This window comes from Nematolebias whitei, chromosome 14 (genome assembly GCF_014905685.2).
Source record: "Nematolebias whitei isolate Nwh7 chromosome 14, NemWhi1, whole genome shotgun sequence".
Taxonomy (NCBI): domain Eukaryota; kingdom Metazoa; phylum Chordata; class Actinopteri; order Cyprinodontiformes; family Rivulidae; genus Nematolebias; species Nematolebias whitei.
In genome coordinates, this window is record NC_056511.1 from 37,713,068 (window position 1) to 37,721,961 (window position 8,894).

Here is an 8,894-nt window from a genome sequence, read left to right on the forward strand (position 1 = left end):
TATATATATATATATATGTGTATATATATATATATATATATGTGTATATATATATATATATGTGTGTATATATATATATGTGTATATATATATGTGTATGTGTGTATATATATATATATATGTGTATATATATATATATATGTGTGTATATATATATATATGTGTGTATATATATATATATGTGTGTATATATATATATACATGTGTGTATATATATGTATGTGTATATATATGTATGTGTATATATATATATGTATGTGTATATATATGTATGTGTATATATATGTATGTGTATATATGTATATATATATATATATATATATATATATATATATATATATATATATAATGATGAACACCTTTTTCACTGTATCTATGCCTGGCAAAACTATTTACTTCTTGATTTTCATCCACCCAGACACATTTTTATTTCCACACTTTGTTTTTATCTGATTAGTCACACACCATCAGATTTATCAGAGGTATCTGGGGGTTTAGTGTCTAATCTGAAGACACTCTGAACATCTGGAAGCACTGATACTTAATCAAATTATTTGATCTAATGGGAAGTTTAAAATAAATCTTTACAGCATTGCATATAAAATGTAAAATAAAGGTATTGAGATCTGAACAGCAAACTGATGAGCACTGCATTACTGCTTCAGATAAGACTAGCATTAAAACCAGAGAAAAAGCATCTTTAATAAAATATAGTATAGTATTTTTATGTAAGAATTAAATTTTATGCTGCTTTTTACGGAGCAGAATATTTTAACGTTAATTAAAAGCTGCATCTTGGTGTTTATGTTCATGCTATTAATGTGATTATATTAGACAAAAAAGGTAGAGACATAAAACTAAAAACTAAACATAAATCACTAACATTAAAACATGACAAAACTGTGCGAATTAAATTATTTTCCGAAGCACGAGTGACACTGATAATAATAAAACGAAATCAAGACAATATGATGTCAGGTTGAAAGGATCTGTTCACAGTAGAACATATTTAATGACAGATGTTGTGAATACACGGTGGAAAATATTAAAACGCAGGAAAGAAAGATCTTCGTTCAGGATCTCAGGAAAGCCTTTTTGCTGTCATGGTTCACAGGGTTTTGATTTCAATTTTGAGCATTTTTTATTTCCTTGTTAAAAAGTGCAGTTTTGCTTCTTTGTCATTGTGTTTGATTCATTTTGTTCTGCAGATTTATTTTGTGGATCTGGTGTGAAAAAATCCAAAAAATGACTGAGCTGAAGACAATCACCAGACCGAGTTAAATAATCTCTAAACTAAAGGCAAAACCAAAAACACCCGAGAAGGCAACAAAAACAGAGCAGGACAGCAAAGCAGGATCCAAACAAGAAGATGGACCTAAAGAAAAATGAACTGATGACACTGATCAGATAAAGACAAATAACAGAAATCAAACACAAAGATCCAGAATATAGAAAACTGCAACTTTGTGTAGCCCACAGCTAAAGAAAAAGCTTCTCCTGCACCTCTATGCAGCACACAGCTGAAGGACAAACTTCCTCCTGCATGTGTCAGGATCTTCGCTCTGTCAAGGAGAGGTGGGCGTGGTCAAGATATATATATATATATATATATATATATATATATGGGGGGGGGGCGGGGGGGGGCCACGTCAAAATCCAAGATGGCCACCGCCATACACAGGTAAACCAGCCCAAATAAACCAGGGGATCAAATGATCAGGCTGGTAGAAATTTGCCTGGTTTATTTTGTTTCCTGTGTGTTTATTTTCAGTCCAAAATGGTGCTGTCTGCTCAGATCATCTTCCTTAGTCATTTGGATTCTTTAGTTTGAGCTTCTCTTTACCCTGCATCAGCTTCCAGTGAGTTTACAACAGGTCTTTGGTTTGAATCTCTCCCGCCTTTGAGTTTGCTCATCATTTACTTTGTTTTGTTCATCCACTAATCAACTACGCTGTGACAAAAGATTTTGATTCTTCTTGAACAGTAGACGATTTAAGCTTAAAATTTGTTGGACAAACCACACAGTAACCACCAGTGGAAAGTTTGGACACCATAAACTAGTTAAAAGGCATGAAAACATTATTTATGACCACAATTATTTAATTAAAACCTATTTTTAACTGTCAGTGGAGTGAGCTTGGGGCACTTGTGAAAACATCTTACAATTTGCAGTATATTTAAAAAAAGCGGGTCAAACAAGCGATATGCCGATGCGATGCCCCTTTTTTCTACCTTTTTGCTTGGTGGTGCAGAGTGGAGGGAGCAGTTTTCTCCACCACCAGGAGCTATGATAGGAGCCAGTGTTGAATGGTGGCCTTGACCATAGATAATTCTTCAGCCACCCCACTAACCATCCCAATCATTTGAGGAAACTGTACTTTTAAGTAATATTAAAAAATATAGTTTCCTCAAATGAAAGGGGTGGCCGGTTTACACATATGGTGGTGGCCATCCTGAATTTTGACATGGCAGCCCAATTTATGACCACAACCTTTCTTACAGCTAAATGCAGCGACACGCCAAAAAACAATTCAGTACCTCAGTAATTCACAACACAGACAGAAGGTATGCAATGGGGACAAACATCTGACAAGAACATCAAAGTTCATGCTCAAAAATCCAGATAAAAACAAAGTTGTCAGGTCCTCTGGAAGGTTTATTTGTATTGAAGCATTTCGTCTTTCATCCAAAGGACTTCATCAGTTCGAGGAGCCACAACAAACTCATAAGTAGCACGTTCACATAGTGGACCAACCAGGTTTGAGCAGGAACTCAATTTATCATTGAGTTTTGAGTTATTACTTTTTATTATTGGATTACTGAGCATGAACTTTGATGGTTTGAACCACTTTGGCCATGGCTGCCTCAGAGGAGTCGATGGGGGAGAGGGCAGACTCCAAAAAACATCTTATCACCATTAAACTGGCAAAGACTTTCTGTCAATGACCAGCTGGTACATTCCAAATATTTTTCAGTTCCAGAAGTTATTTTTTGCACAAGACAATTATCTGATATATTGAGGACATTTACTTTGATGGACTTGTGACCTGTCCAGGGTGTCCCCCGTCTCTTACACCGTGATGGCTGGATATGGGCACCAGTAACCCCCACGACCCAAAAAGGAAGAAGCGGATAAAAATAATGGATGGATGGATGGATGGACATTTATTGGCCAATTTCCATACAATAAAATATATTCAGTTACCTGCTGAGCTTTTTTCTTTGCCACAAACTTTGTGGCTTCTTTAGTTTTTCCCTTTTTATGTCCTTTCTGTGTCTCCACCGATCCGATGCTCGGCTCAGACATTTCTGCGTAAAGCAGCAAGGGGATTCAGTGAAAAAGCAGCTGGAAGAAAAAGGCTCGACTCAAAGCCTGATCATTAATTTAAACGTGTCAGATGAAACTGTTTCAGTCGTTAGACTGTGAGAGGAGGCCATCGCCAACATCAAAGTGAAGCTGGAACTATTTGATGTCGACACGTTTCAGATTTTAAAAATCTTATGTGAGGTTCACGCGTGGCCACATTAGGATGTATCTCTGGGCTTTTTATTTATTATTATCCATTATATTCCAAATCCCATCACACTGATGCTTATTTGATGAGTAGTTCTGCCTTTGGGCTTGAATTAGAAACACTTCTTTCATGGTGTGTGATGAAAGGGGGACCACGGTCCACTTTCTCACAATCTAGACGGGCTACTCAGTTGCAGTTTAATGATCATATTTGTCCTGATTCCAATTTGACTTTAAAATCTCTTCTGACAAAAGTGTGTGTGTGTCATTAAGCAACAGACACTACACACATCATTGTTAAATGCCTCTGCAGCACATTACCGTCATTCTGTGCAGCCAACTATGAAGAGTCACATAAGCATTTCTCAAAGTCCCACTGCTTGTCCCTCTCAGGGCCCTAAATACAGCCCTCTTCCTGTAATGAAGATTAAAGTGACATTTGGAAGAGTGACGGCTACGCTGCTCCAAACCATTGATGGGACTGAGTTAGTTGAGCCAGAATGGGCGGGGGACGGGGGGGTGGGACCAACCAGCCTCTGAACTAACACAAACTGTGCTGAATGAAACAATCTATCCAACATAAAACAAGCGGTGCACCAAAGTCCCCGGTCGTTGAAGGATTTGAATACTGAATGTTTTTCTAGTTTTGGAGATGTTTTTTTTTTTTCTGGACTGGAACTGAAGTAAACCTTTATGTTGTGGGTGCAAGATATTCAAGTGGGGAGGAGTTACACAGTAGAAAACACAGGTAAGTTTTTGTCTTGTCCGAGGCGGTGCAGAGTGACAGTTCCTGTTGAGTGGAGGGAGTGGTGGAGACAGGGGGTGGTCAATGGTGGCCTTGGCCCCCATAAATTGTTCTTTGGCCTCCCCAATCATTAATAAAAACAGTACTTTTAAGCAATAAAAAAACTAGATCGCATAGGTTCCTCAAATGATCAGGGTAGCTGGTTTACCTGTATATGGCGGTGGCCATCTTGGATTTGGACGTGGCAACCTAGTTTTCGATAGTGACCTTCCTTATGCCTAGGTTCATGAGCTATTTTGCTAACACAACAGACAAACACACTGTCAGACATTGTGGGGAGGGATGACTGATATTGCCTCCAACGCTAAGAGGCCAACAAAGTGAGGAAGAGAGAGTTGATGTGACCAAAGAGAGTCTATAAACTTTGTGAAACGTTTCGTCTCAATCACAGCAGACAACCAATTATCAGCCTCCCTGAGATCTGCTGCAGAGACGCGTTCAGCAAATCGATAAAGTCAAGGTTCGCCCTCATGTGGGAGCTATAACACCCTCCTTAATGAGGTCAAACGAGACTCTGAACGTTTATCTCGCTGCTGTTCAATCAGCTCCTTCAGACAGTACAGACTAGTGTTTGTTGTCTGCAATCTCATGCAGATTTTAGGAAAGTGAAACTGAATACAGTATTTGTGCTGAAATATGAGACTGATATGTTGCTCTGCAGCAGATTAGTGACCTGAATAGTTTAAAAGGAAGAAAGCAACTTTAAATCCCTCTACTAAATTGTCCATTGCATCCTAAAGAGACCAAAGACACGACTATCGCCACCTTTTGTTTGATTTAAATGTGTGATTTTAAAAACATCTTTAATTCAATATCAGACACTTAGTAAGAAGATCAGCTGACAAGTGCAGGCATGAATGTTAGTTATGACAACTGACAATCATGTAGTTCAATCTGTTAGCAAAATGTATCATAAACCACTGTAGAACTTTTAATGAAACTCCCAGAAAGTTGGAAATACATCTACAACCCTGTTTAAGAAGGTCGGCAGTTTAGTTTTCATCATTGAATCAAAGCTTTGTGCTCCAAAAGGAGAGAAATATGGATTTTCTGTCTAAACTAGGTATTACTTATGTGGGCAGCATGGTGGATTAGTGGTTAATACTGATGCCTCACTGCAAGAAGGTCCTGGGTTCAATCCCCAGTTTGGACCTGCGGTTTTTCCGGGTGTAGTTTGCATGTTCTCCTCACAGGTTTTCTCCAGGTGCTCCAGTTTCCTCTCACAGTCTAACAACATGCACGTCAGGTTGCCTTCAGGTTCAGGCCTCCTTTGAAAATGAGATCTGTGATCTCAACAAGATTTGTCTGGTTTAATAACTGTTAATAATGAATGACTTCAGATGAACTGTGTTGAAGAAGCTGAAACCGATTTCAGGGAATAATGCTGTTGCAGGAAGTGATGATATCTCAGTGAATTTCTACGGGGAATTTTTTTAATTAAACAAAGCGAAATGCTTTAAAAGGAGTAAAAGTTACAAGTAGTAAAAAACCATAACACATTAATCCAAATCAAGCTAAAATGTTCTGATGAATGAAAGTTTAAAACGGCACAAAGTATACTGAAATTGTTTAAAAGCTAAAAAATGTGAAGAAGAAAATATAAAACAAACACTGTGGAAGAGAATTAGAGCCACGATGGAAAAAAATTATGTTTTTCTGGATTATGACTTTTTTGCTCGGAATTCAGATTTAAAAAGTCAGAAATCTGAGATTAAAGTTATAATTCTGAAAAGAATAAAAGAAAAAAGTCTATTGTGGCTTTAATCCTGTTGAGTACCAAGAGTACTACAAACAACGCATTATACACATGATGACAAGTTATTATAAACAGGGATGCACGATATTATCAGCATGGTATCGGTATCGGACAATATTAGCATTAAAGTTAAATATCGGACATCGGCCATTCCATCAAAATAACTCACCAATATAAAAGACGCTATTTTTATATGACAACCCAGTGACAAGGATGTCTGCAGCTGCAGCACAACCTGATGACGTCACGCACCTACCTGATCTCACGGCGGAGAGGAAAATTCAAAATGTCGGCGGTGTAGAAGTTTTTTTTCGTTGAGGATGTCAGATTCCGAAGATTTTTGGACTACATTGAGCCTCGCTACATCGTCCCCAGTCTGAGATGTTTTTCCACCGTAGCCTTACCCGATTTACAAGCCGTCATTTCCGACATCATTGAGAAGCTAATAGCCGATAGCACTTGGGTGAGTTTTACCACAGACATTTAGACGTCGTGTTAGCCCCGTTAGCATGATTAGTCTTACGACACAATGGATAGACAAAAACATTGAGCTTAATAAGGCTGTCCTTCATGCACAGGAGTGCAGAGGATTCCAAACTGCAGCTATAGGAACCTGGAACAAGCCTCCACAAGTGAAACAGCATCACAGGTGACTAATGCTAAAAAATAATATTTAACACTTTTCATTTAATATAAGTTAAAGTGCTATACATATAATATGGCTGTTACTGAATATATGTCACCAGCTCTTACAACTGTTACGCAATTTTTGTACCAAATAAGATTAAATAAGAAGGCTATGTTCTGACAAAGGAAAGTATATAAAATATTGGTATCAGTATCGGTTATCGGCAAAATGATTTTTAACATATCGGCATATCGGATATCGGCCAAATATCCAATATCGTGCTTCCCATAAAGCAATCTATAGCAATGGTCTGGACAAGCAAAGACCTTATAACATTTGACCTTTATTTGTGACCTTGACCTTGAAGCAGTGGTGATGAAAAGTGCAAAAAGAGAACGTTAACGGACATATGGACGAACAGACAGAGATTATACTATAATACGTCCGCCTACGTCTGTCGGGCATATGCAAAAACTGAGTCGGCTTTCACACAATTAGCCTTTTTAAATACTTTTCTGAAATTCTTGACTTCAAATGTTTTGAAAATTATGGCATTATGCTTCAAAATCATGTAAAAGCAAGTAAATTAACTAAATAAAATTATTTCTATGTATGTAGCCAAGAAAAATAATCCAACTTGATCCAAAAATGTGTTTAGAGCTGTTAAAAACATCTGGCTATGTGGTAAGTATTCAAGGTGCACTCTGGTAAATTTGATTACGTTTGAACTTCAGAAAATACAAGAAGATTTGTACTCTATTTATTTTCTATGCGATGTTTTCTAAAGACCCAACCAAATACATGACTGAAATACTTCCATTGCTCTGACATTCCTGTTTTTAGTGAGTGTGCAAACTTCATCGTTGCTGGTCCAGCTGGTGGACGAGTAGCTTGGGGTCTGTTTCATAAACTATTCTGCTGTTTCTTAACACCTACTGATGATGACCCACAGAGTCCCTGTCTCCATACAGAACTGGCCCACATGTGGGGAGCCAGAGGCCACGAAACACATGAAAAAGTTGAATGCTCCTTTCTATATAATCCAATTAGAGCTAAATGATTATCAGTCAGTGCACAAGATTACAGACTGTGACGGCTGCAGTCAAACAGCACCTGAGAATGACTCATTAGGCAGAAGGAAAGAACTACTGAGTACCTCTCTGTGCAGGATTCACCCACACAGAGCAGCAATTTAGGATAATTACCAACATCAATTAAAATCTGACAACGTGAAATGAGGATTGAGATAAAGAATTTGCATCCTAAAGCTTGATCATATACAGTGAATAAAGAACCATCTGCGTGAGACTGGTGTGTATTCTTTCTGCAGTCGGATGTTTCTGCTGCTGCACGTCTTGTCTGTGCTTTCCAGTGCAGGCGGTGGAGAGTGGAAGCTCCTGCTACGATTGCAAATACTGCCTCCTACTTTCTCTAGTTTAACTTTTCTTAACATTTCTGACCATATATAGAGATCCTACTCATCATATGAGATACTACCAATACACATATTACTGAATACTACATGCCATACAGGATGCTACACATTATACGGCATGCCACGCATATTACAAAATACTACAAACCATAAAATATACTACTCCACATAGGGGATACTACACATCATATGGGATGCCACACATACTACACATGGGCAGCTGTGGCTGAATGGTTAGAGAAGTCCTTTAACGCAAGACTTGGAGATTCAAATTCACCAGCAGTCACATGCTGAAGTGTCCCTGGGCAAGACACTGAACACCTCATCGCCTCCGATGTGTGTCCCATCCATGTATGAATGTGATAAAGCTCTTATTATTCTCTTTAGAATGATTTGTTCAATTAGCTTTGTAGATCTAGTAGAGTGCTGGATGAATGGGTAAATGAGGACACAGATTGTGTTGTAAAGAGATTTGAGTGTCTTGATCAGATAGAAAGGTGCTATATACGTACAGTCCATTTACCATTTACAAAGTACATAATAAGATATACTACTCACATATGGGATACATTACATATGGGATAATACACATCATAAGGGATACTACATGTTATTGGATACTACGCAACATAAGGACTACTACAAATTATAAAGAATACTACCCATCCCACATATGGGATACTAAAAATAATAAGAATACTACATCATAAGAAATACTATGCATCCTAAGGAATACTACACATCATAAGGAATACT

At 37.8% G+C, this 8,894-nt stretch overlaps 1 protein-coding gene across 1 annotated transcript in view; it reads right to left on the minus strand.

The window, feature by feature from the left end:
- Positions 1–8,894, minus strand: part of LOC119420650 (glutamate receptor 3) — a 129,825-nt gene that overhangs the window by 102,747 nt on the left and 18,184 nt on the right. The window lies entirely within an intron of this gene.